Consider the following 11,807-nt stretch of genomic DNA (forward strand, 5'->3'; position numbering starts at 1 on the left):
GACGAAACCGATCTTTGTGTGAAACGGCCCAAACCATGCTAAGTTTCGCTTCCTTACCTTTATATTTTTTGGCTGATGCTATTTCTGCTGCTTGTTTTACACAGAACAGGTCATATCTCAACAACGATTCACTCTCACTCCTTATGAGATCAGCAACAACAGGAAGCCAAATGTCAAGTTTTTCCATGTGTTTGGTTCACGGTGTTTCATCTTCAATTCTAAAGAACACCGCAACAAGTTTGATGTCAAAGCCGACGAAGGGATATTTCTGGGCTATTCTCTCACTTTTAAAGCGTACAGGGTATTAAACAAGCGTTCGAGGAAAATAAAAGAAACTTATTACGTGACTTTTGATGATAGCTATGTCAAAAAGCTAAAGGCCAACGAAGACACATCTGGAGAAATCTTTCCTCAAACTGGCCAAGTCATAGCCTCAATCGCAAACCTATTTGAGAAGTTCGTTGAGTTACTTGATGAACCAGAAAAGGCCACTCTCTCAGAAGCCAGTGCAGCTGACAACATGGTAGATCATTTAAAGCAACTTGTCGAAGATGCTGCAAAAAGAATGAATGAAGGAGGATCAAGTTCTGACAACCCTCCACAACACAATGCATCAGTTGAGGGGGAGGATCCATCTTCGTCATCACAGCCGAGCTCACATGTTGAGGGGGAGATAAGTTCTCAAGCTACTCCCGAACGCACTTTATCAACCGAAAGTACCACACCAACCGAAAGTGCCTCACCACCCGAAGGTGCATCTACACCCGAAAGCTCAGCACCACCAGAAACCTCTGTAGCGCAAGACACTCAAGACATTCCTGAAAGCTTCTCTGTCGAGGAGGAGCATGCCGATATGCGTTATGACGATGAAAGTCAATCCGAACTAGAAGAGATGGTAAACGCAGAATTGGATCCATCCTATGATCCAAATTACCCTCCTCTCGTCAAATGGACCAAAGATCATCCTATCTTTCAAATTGTTGGTGATGTATCTGAAAACGTTCTGACCCGATCACAACTCAAGGCAAAACAGACTTCCTTGTTTTCAAAAGTAGAATTCTGCATGTTTAACTCCTTCGTCTCAAAAGTTGAACCAAAGACAGTTAACACTACTCTTGATCACTCTGATTGGGTTCAAGCTATGCAAGACGAACTGAATGAATTCGAAAGGAACAAATTTTGGCGACTCATTCCAACTCCTCCAGATGCCTCAGTTGTTGGTCTCAAATGGGTCTTCAGGAACAAAATGGACAAGGAAGGGAACGTGATACGAAACAAAGCACGTCTAGTAGTGAAAGGATACTGTCAGGAGGAAGGAATTGACTATGAAGAGACTTTCGCTCCTGTAGCTAGGTTGGAATCAGTTAGAATATTTGTTGCCTATGCTGCACACAAAAACTTTGAAGTCTACCAAATGGACGTCAAGTGTGCATTTCTCAATGGAGAACTTGAAGAAACAGTGTACGTGGAGCAACCTCCTGGATTCGTAAATGAAAGGTATCCTAATCATTGTTATGTTTTGGACAAAGCCGTGTATGGACTGAAACAAGCTCCGAGAGCCTGGTATGAAACGCTGACAAAGTTTTTAAAGATGTCCAAATTCAAACAAGGTTCGGTTGACCCAACCTTCTTTCGTAAGAAGGAAGGTAACCACCTTATGATTGTTCAAATTTACGTCGATGATATTATCTTTGGCTCTACGAATCCCAGCTTAACAGCTGAATTCAGAAAGCTGATGGAGACTAAATTTGAAATGAGCTAAATGGGTCCAATTAACTTTTTCCTTGGTTTAAATATTAGACAGGGACCCCGAAGGCATCTTTATTAATCAGGAAGCTTACACGAAGACTCTCCTTGCAAAATTTGGCATGATGGGAGATTCAAAGGTCAAATTTCCCATGGCGTTCGGCACCAAGCTCACTCCATCCTTGGATAAACCGGCAGTTGATATTACGCTTTATCGCCAGATGATCGGTTCTCTGATGTAACTTACTGCTAGCAGGCCTGACATAATGTTCTCTGTTTGTTATTGTGCTAGATTTCAGGCAAACCCACACGAACCTCACATGCTTGTAGTGAAGAACATTCTACGATATCTCAAGCGAACTACCTCTTTAGATCTATGGTATCCTTCCAACTCAGGCTTCTTTGTTCAAGCCTACTCAGATGCAGACCTTGGAGGTTGTGGACTAGACAGAAAAAGCACCACTGGAGGCTGCCAATTCCTTGACGGAAAGTTGGTTAGCTGGCAATCAAAGAAACAAACGTGTGTGTCTTTGTCTACAGCTGAAGCAGAATACATTGCAGCTGCATCCTGTACTTCTCAAGTGATTTGGATCCAAAGTCAACTTCGGGACTATGGACTCAATATGAAAAAGATCTCACTATATTGTGACTCTGAAAGTGCAATTAGGATCTGTCATAACCCAATGCAACACTCAAATACAAAGCACATAGTACTGAGGTATCACTTCATAAAAGATCATGTGGAAGATGGAAACGTTGAAATTCACTTTGTTAGAACCACTGATCAACTGGCTGACGTCTTCACCAAAGCCCTTCCTGAAGCATCATTTAACAAAATTCTGCAAGGGCTAGGTATGATGGAATCAGAGTCAGTACCACAAACTACCTCTCAAACTCAAACGTAAGAAGCGAAATAGACCGAACGTTCGGGTTCGGTTGGATAATCTGCCTTTCGCTCATAAATTAAAGGTAGTTTTCTTGGTTGTAAATCTCATGTATAATTGTTCCTATAACATTTCTTTTATTATCAAAAGTATTTCCTTTTTGAAAATCTAATTTCTTCGGTAACCGAAATAGACCGAACGTTCGGGTTCGGTTCTCCAAAATTTTTCAAAACCGAAACCGACCGAATGCTCGGGTTCGGTTTTCCAAAATTTTTCAAAACCGAAATCGACCGAATGCTCGGGGTCGGTTTTCCAAAATTTTTCAAAACCGAAATTGACCGAACGCTCGGGTTCGGTTTTTCAAAATTTTTCACAACCGAAATAGACCGAACGCTCGGGTTCGGTTCCAAAGTTTTTTTTTATCTTTTTATTTTCTTTCTCAGTCTTTTTTTTTTATCATTTATTTTTTTTATATCAAAAATTCCAAAAATATTTCTTTTCAATATCAAAAACTCCAAAACTATTTTGTTCTTTATTTACTTTTTGGCTTTAATTTTATTTGTGTGTTTGGTTATGGGGAAATTGTTGAATTAGTTAAGTGTCCCTAGAAGAATGCTGCTGTATGTGCCCAAAGCCTCATCAGATTCTGAATAATAGCCTTAATGACATGGTATACACAAACCTTGTCTTCCCAATTAGGCTATCTCATTTATTCTAATCGTGAGCTACCTAACTCTCTTCTCACATGAGATAAGAGTTTTCTGCTTGGTCCTATTTTTTACAGCTGAGGTACTTTGATTTCTTACACCATCTCTATTGCATTTCTCCATTAAATTCGTTTCACAAACGTAACGCTTGAGACTCTCAAAAATTACCACTGAAGTTTATGGTTACTCAAAAACTGCGTTTATGATCTTAGTTTCGTGCCACTACTAGCTGAGTGAAACCCAAAATTCAATACCCAATCTGAATTGCCGGTGAACAATTAATTTGCTCTAGTTTTCACTAATGGATTGACGGACGTATCTTCATGAAATCTCAAAGTTTTATTTTGTGTGAGTCCTATGAAATTCTTAAAGACCATAACATTTCTTCCATTGGGATCCAGTTTTTAATTTTTTGTTGAGATTTTATATTTCCCAGCCACTTTAAAATTATTACCAACCTACTTGTTTAACAGACTACACCGATCTCACAAGTACTTTGTTCACTTTCTATCTTATTTCAAGATTAGGACTGTTGAATCAAAGCAAAAGCCACCCTAAGAAGCCTAATTAAAAGAAGCCTTTCAACACTTCTTAATAAGTGTTTGATCGTTATTCAACGGGAAACCACACTAACACTTTAAGGTCTCTCTTGACTTTGAAGGAAGAGATTTGTGCCCAGGATCATTTGTTTCATGTCTTTATTGACATCACAATTTTTCCTAAAAAATATTGCTTTATTTCTTTTCTTTTACACCCTTAGCACGAAAATCTTTGATTTTCCAAAATTCTGGTTCTAATAATTACAGACTTTTTCATTGGATTCACTACTAGAAAAACAGCCTTTTACGACGCTCATTGCGTGTCGTAAAAGGCTCAGACGACACGCAAATGCACGTCAAGAAAGGCCCTGTCATAAAGAGAGACGACGTGCCTTTGCGTGTCGTCTATAGACGACGCACATTTACGACGCGCATTTACGACGCGCAATTACGACGCGCAATTACGACGCGCAATGCGTATCAAGGAAGGCCCTGTCGTAAAGGAAGACGACACGCATTCGCGTATCGTAACCTTACGACGCGCGTGTTAATAACACGCAATGTGTGTCAAGAAAGCCCCCGTCAAGAAAGGCCATGTCATAAATAAAGACGACACACATTTTTGCGTATCATAATTTTAAATGTTTAAAAAAAATATTTTTTATAGATCTACTTATTTTCAAATTAAATTTGTATTTAATGTCTCATAATAGAAAATAAAATATCATATACAAAAAATACGATCCATTGCATAAAATTTAATGTCATACAAATAATCGTTCCATAGAAAGATGAAACAAATCAATAGAAGTTGTAACAAAAATTTACAAACTAATTAGATACAAGAAATATGAAAAACTTGAAATCCTTGAGATTAATAGTTCTAACAAAAGCTTCACATGAGATACATACAGTTGGACCAGTACGTAAGCAAGGGTGTTCCCGAATCGACAATAGCAACACAAGAACACATACACGATATCTTCTGCTAGAATTCACAACTATAGTTTCAGTCTTACTCCTTCTTCTTCTTCTTCTTCTGAACTCATCTCGTGCAGCCATTGCTCTAAGCCTATTCTGAATAGATACAACAGCTCCTTGTAAATGTTTGTATGATGTTCTTCCTGCACCTCCTTAAATATTTTTAAAGGACATGAAAAAGTTAACTGCCAAGGGAAAAGCCAAAGGCAAGAGATTATATGTTCTGGTAGACGTAATAACGTAAATAGTAAATAGTAAATACCATTTCAAGATCATTGTCCATATCTGCCTTGTCAAGGATCAATGCTTTATTCATGCTCCAATGCTTCATTCAAGTGCTCAGATCTAAGAATTTTGAGAGCAACTTCCTGACCAACATATACACCATGATGCCTTGCCAAGAATAAAAAAAGACAGAGAATATTCAGAGTTAAATTAAACAATAATAATAATGGGCATGTATAATAATAATAATAATAATAATAATAATAATAATAATAATAATAATAATAATAATAATAATAATAATAATATAATGGACTTACAGATCACCACAAGATCCAGAAGCAAATTTTTCTCCTATTTTGAGTAATCTTATAAACTAGACATGAATCAAAGTCATCTAGAGTCAATAAATACTCCTCATTTTTAGCACCAAAATCACCACTGGACTACTATTCCATCATCTCCTTAACAAACTGAAAAAAGCAACAAGTATTAATTAAGCCTTCTGTTGACAAGTCAAATTACATAGCAATTGTATGAATATGGCTTACCTAGAAATGCTTTTGATGGGGTCCCACCACACCATGCAACCTCTAGGTGGCATGTAATTATGTTTCCCTCCACGCACATCAAGCTTCAAAACTGTTGGGCATTTGGTTCCTATGCAAAAAGGTTGAAATTGATATCCAAATGACACAATTAGGAAAGACTGCTTCGGGTTTAGGGTTTTTTTTTGTTATTTACCTGGGGAGATTGGTGAAGATAGAGCAAATATAGGGGAATATCTGGCCAGTACACCTAAACTAAGAGAATAAAACAATTGCATAGAGTGAGATGTCATTAAAAGCAATAATTCAGAAAAGAACCACAAATTAGTAATTACCTCAGCTGTAGCATTTGGAATTGGGGTGAAGTTTGAAAGAGGTGTGGATCCAACAAACCATTGATGATGCAAAACTACTATGTAAAATTCATGTTAGGAGACAGTTGATGGAAACTTCATATATAAAATATAAAAAAAACTTGATATTCTTAGATATACTTGTATTTGATTGATTCTACAAACATATATATCAAGTACAATAGAAGCTGATTAGTGTTCTTAGTTTACCATGTGGCATTTCAAGCACATGGTAAACACACACACACACACACACACATATATATATATATATATATATATATATATATATATATATATATATATATATATATATATATCAAGTACAATGATTAAGCATGACAAATAATCACATCCTGATTAATACCTCATTTTCATTTTGTTTTCAGGGACAGGGACACGAACAATATCCAGGTTTTGAGCACTAGCAACCATGTCTTCCTCAATAATCACATCAGCAGTATCTGTTTCGCCACCATTTCCTCTCTCTTCTTGTGTTACCTTCATATCTGCATTATTTATATACGAATAAGTCTACATATTTAGATATATAATTATCACTTTTTATTGCTATGTATTAAATAAAATCATATTGTATTAAGCACATAACACAAGGCCAATGAAAGGATATACTAGTCTTAAACATATATCCGAAAATCCGACATATTATTTTGACATTTTTTTGATATTAAAGATCAAATTGTTACATTAATTAATTATTATTATGAACTGGTCAATTGGCTACCAAACTTTAGAAACTATGATTTAATTGGTTTTTGAAGGGGATGTTTGGATATGAATTATAGTTTTATTTTTTATTATTAAAGAGAAAATAATTAGATTGGGATCTGCTATAATAAATTGATTATTGAGATAACTATAAAATTTATAAAACTGGTAATAACCTTAACAATTGATTATATGATTAGTTAATTCTGATCATTCAAGTCAGCAGTAATTAATTACCTTTGAGAGTTGCACAAATATTGTTTTGATGAGATGTATGGTTTTTTTTAATCCTTTTCCAGGCTGAAAGTAATTCAGGTGCTGATGTGGCAAACGCGGCGATTCAGCATTCAACCTGATATAAGGCCAGACACTGAAGGACAAATTTGTCCATTGAGTCTAGCTCTAGATCCAAAGCAGCATCATAATCCTTTACCTGTTAGATCATTCATATTGTCAAACTCCTGTTAGATCACTACTAGAAGCAGTAGCCCGTAGATAGAGACACTATATGTTTGAGCTCTCAATGGTAATCCCAATTGATAAGTCTTTGATAGCATTTCTATAATAGTAGCTACAAATGATTAGCAAATTAATATGTATTTTTTTTTTGTTTACTATGCCATTTGTTGTATACCCATCTTCATGTAAATACTTTATATATATATATATATATATATATATATATATATATATATATATATATATATATATACATATATAATTTTAAAATAAGATTTATGTAACATCATGAGTATTATAAAACTTGAGATTGGAAAGTAAGTAGTCTAGTACCTGAGTCAACTGTGTTGTTTTTCCGGAACCAGTTTCACCTATAACCACCACCACTTGATTCTCCCGTTTTACCTAAAACAAGGGTCACAACAATGTCAACAAATTGTTTTTTTGGCTATAAGTTTTGAAGAAAAAAACATACCTGTAATAACTCATCTTGAATAGAAAATATGGGGAGATACCGACGTTGTTGTGAAAGTGATTTTGACGTTGTTGTGAAACTGCTTCCCCCTTTTTCATGTGTTTGCCAAACTTTGCTTCTTCTTTGAAATCAACTTTACCAACAACTGTTGTATCAATATCAATCTGTTCTGCTGTCTTCTCAACCCCAAGAATATCACCAAGCTTTGAGCCAACATGTTCCCAAAACCGCTGACATGGCTTATTCATACTTTTTTTTTCATGAACTTCTCTAACAAGGTTCGAACCTTTTCTTGAAATAATAGCCATATCAGAAGTTGGATCCTTTAGTGGCATTATCGGTTCTGCTTGCTTGGTAAACACAACTCTCCCATCCAAAAATGGAGGCTTTGTATCTGAAATAAATACATAAATTTTCAACAACATGAAAAAAGTAGACGCAAATCCTTAAATGAACAAATAAAAGTTGTGAAAATCATACCATGAACGATAAGAATAACTTTGCATTCATCTTTGTCCTCAAACTCCGTTTGCACCTCTATATCTCTAACAGCTCCAGATCAGAGTTGTACTCCATCTCTAACATCATACTCTCAGTATTCTCCTAATTGAGACAGGAGAAGGGGCAAAATTGTCCCATGGAGAATCAAAGCGACCCATAGGAGTATTGCCACCATAACAAGGAGCATTAGTAGACCAATGTTCATGCATATCCCGATTGGGCAGCTATGCAGGTTTTGTTGATTATTTATTATATATTCACACAAAAATAAAAAGTGTGTTGTTTCTCAAAACTTAGAGTGATTGACCAAAGTTTGACTTTTTTATCTAGGTTTATTATGGGCATAGCATGGACATGAACATGAACGGAAAATAATTCGATTAATAATAGTAAGATACAGAGATTTTGAAGAAAAAAAAAGTTTTATGTTAACTACTAACCTGTCCCAAATCAAAAGAAGGATCAAAATGTTAGTTACTGACTCAAAGTTGTCTACGTGTCCATGTTTCAAGTTTAAGACTTAGTATTTGTTTAGTGCTCGTTTTTCGATCTCTAAATGAACTAAAAAACTTATTTTTGTCCCCAGATTTTACAGTTTACATCATTTTTTGAGCTTAAAAAGATAAATTTTCATTAATGAGTGTAATCGACATAATATTTCTCGGTTGGTGTTTTTCTACCCATTCAGTTGGGTTTTTGACCTGTCTTGCATGGGTTCCTCATCTCTTATTCTATAGGATGATGAGAGTTGGGCTTCTTCTTATGAAGTCCAAAATTCTTAAAGGAATTGACGGCTTTCATCACCACCTGTCATCACAAGTGCAACTCGAGTTTCTTGAGTTCCCCTCCTCCTATTCAACAGGTTGGTGGGAGATGGTTTTCTTGCACGAAATCCATAATATAGCACATTGTGCATTGCATCGGAATCGACGGTATTCATTTTCTTGTTAATGCAAGTGCAACCTGTGTTTCATGGGTTCCCCAGCGCCTAGTCTACGGGTCATGGTGGGAGTTTGACTTCCTCTTATGAAGTTCAAAAATCTAAAAGGAATTAACGGATTTTATCTTGTGAATACAAGATTGCCTAAGCTTCTTAGGCCCCCACCACTTAATCAACGAGTCTTGGTGGGAGTTGGACTCATATTATAATGTCCAAATGGTTTCAGCAAGGAATTGACGGATTTGAAAGAAGAAAAATTCATCACGAGCAATTAAGGTGAATAAAAGATGTTTGGCAGATTGACCACGTCTCAGTGTTTTCATCATATCTAGCTCATCCGAACTCCGATTTAGGCGATTCAAGATGTTTCGGAAACTAGACACAATTATCTACAAGTTTGACGTTTTGAGTTTTTGCTGAATCGGTCGTTTTCCTGCTCATAATCGACGTTGAAGTTGAAGTTAGTTTGCTGGACGAAAATCATAAGCTAAAAGTAATAGTTGAATTAAAGTTGAAAGATCAAGGGCTAAAGTTGTACAATGGTAAAAGTGAAAGATCAAGGGGTTAAGGCTGCACCATTCATGAAAGTTGGAGGGGCAAGATTGTAATTATGCTTTATATATATGGTTATTTACGTGGAGATGAAGACCTACGAAAAGAAACTCAGCCGCTTCTTTTAAAAAGGTTATTTTTTAATTACCGTCCATCTTTTCTTACGGGGAGAGGGCTGCCGCATGCGAAAAAAAAAAAAAAAAAAAATCTACAGCAGAAGAGTTACGATTTAGAGAAGAAATATACATAGATTTGAATGGGAGGTATGCAGATTTATTCTTGCCACAGGAAAAGCAATTATGGTTCTTCTATTCCTTTTGTTTGATTTTTACTGCTTTAATATTTTCTTTTGCTAATGATTTTTGGTTCCACCAAAGTAATTGTTTTCGTTGTTTAAACATTGAATAAAAATATGATTCTTAATGTTTATTTTTTTACTGTTTTTAATTTTAGTTTAATGGAGTAGTAATCTTGTGGGTTTGGTTGATTAGGGTAAGATGGTAATTTTAATGTAGTTGATTTTGTTAAAATCAATTTTGTTGAAATTGAATGACATATTCAAATGTGTGCTTATTTTAAAAATATGAAGTTTTGACCGGTAACTTTGATTTAGGCTAACATTTGATCAACGTTGGTTAGGGTTAATTTACTTGGTTTAAATTTAATATTTACATGCTTATATTGACTTCGAGAGAAGCTTTATTTGTGACATCGTTTGAATATGAATGTGCGGCTTCGTTATCTCGCTTAAACTTAACATAGACGTGTGTTAGGGCTTTTTTTAACAAAACCATTGGACTTAATGCTTTTTAAAATCATGAACTACATAGAGATAGTAGTAAATGTTTTTTAAATCGAATCATGAGACCGAGAGGTAATTGATAACTTTTGTTGGTGTTAAGTTATTCGTTTCTATATAATTGGTTTAACAAATTAGTTGCATTAGAAGAACCGTTGAACTCGTATAAGTCAACTAAAACCCATATTTCTCATAATTTTTAAATCGTTTAATTGTTTTCCTTGTTTGTTCGATTATTCTAGTTGTCATTTTTACGTTGCTGAATTTAGTTTAATTTTATTTTAGTACTTTCTTTAGTTTAATAAAATCAATCACTTTTGCAATCAATTGCCAAGTTCTCTCTTCCTTAGAATAGGATAGTCTCTGTGGGTTCGATATCTGGTCTTACGACTATATTACTTGCACGACCTCGTATACTTGCGAGTACGCGTTTTCGTCAACAAGTTTTTGGCGCCGTTGCCGGGGACTATTTTTATTTTTAAGTTAGAACATTAGGTAGTTGTTAGACTCTTAAACATCTTGAGGATATTTTACTCTGGCCGGTCGAAGATTCAGACCACCTGAATTTGCGCTTGATTGGGAGATTGAAAGAACTTTGAGAGGGTTGAGGAGACATCGGATTCAAGAAGATATGGGAGATAACGTAAACAATAATGGAAACAGAGGTTTCGAAGGAACAAACCCGCCAATTGTCAGTGCAACAATTAATGCTGACAAATTTGAATTCAAACCTGTGATGTTTCAGATGATCAATAACAATGGTCTCTTTGGAGGTATGTCTAGTGATGAGCCCTTGTCCCATCTGCGTTCCTTTAACCAGATGTGCGATAATTTCAAACAAAGAGGCATGACGTCTGATGCATTCAGGCTAAGATTATTTCCGTACACACTACAAGGGAAAGCTAGAGACTGGTTTGAGTCTTTGCCTTCTGATTCCATCACCACTTGGGAGGAATTAAGAGAAAAATTCCTAAAAAGATTTTTCCCACCCACGCGAAATGCAAATCTAAGAAATGCCATCACATCATTCCAACAAATGGATGGTGAATCGTTATGGGAAGTGTGGGAGAGATGGAACAATTTGCTGAGAAAATGTCCGACACATCGACTCCCTGATGATGTGAAACTTGAGACATTTTACCAAGGTTTGGATGCTCAAACACGCATGCTAGTAGATACATCAGCTGGAGGAGCTTTGCTCACAAAGAGCTATGAGGAGAGCGTGGCGATATTGGATAGAATAGCAACCAATAATTTCCAGTGGCCCACAGATAGGGTACATGCAAGTGGTTCGAAAGGAAGTACACCGGCTGAAGTTCGTCTTGCAGCTCAAAATGATGCATTAGCAGCCGAGTTGGCCACAATCAAG

At 35.9% G+C, this 11,807-nt stretch overlaps 1 non-coding gene across 1 annotated transcript; it reads right to left on the reverse strand.

The window, feature by feature from the left end:
* Positions 1 to 11,441: 11,441 nt before the first annotated feature.
* Positions 11,442 to 11,548, reverse strand: LOC111877875 (small nucleolar RNA R71). The gene has a single exon (XR_002845553.1). It is a non-coding gene; the product is annotated as a small nucleolar RNA R71 (small nucleolar RNA).
* Between the last annotated feature and the right edge of the window lie 259 nt (positions 11,549 to 11,807).

Source organism: Lactuca sativa, chromosome 5 (genome assembly GCF_002870075.4).
Source record: "Lactuca sativa cultivar Salinas chromosome 5, Lsat_Salinas_v11, whole genome shotgun sequence".
NCBI lineage: Eukaryota > Viridiplantae > Streptophyta > Magnoliopsida > Asterales > Asteraceae > Lactuca > Lactuca sativa.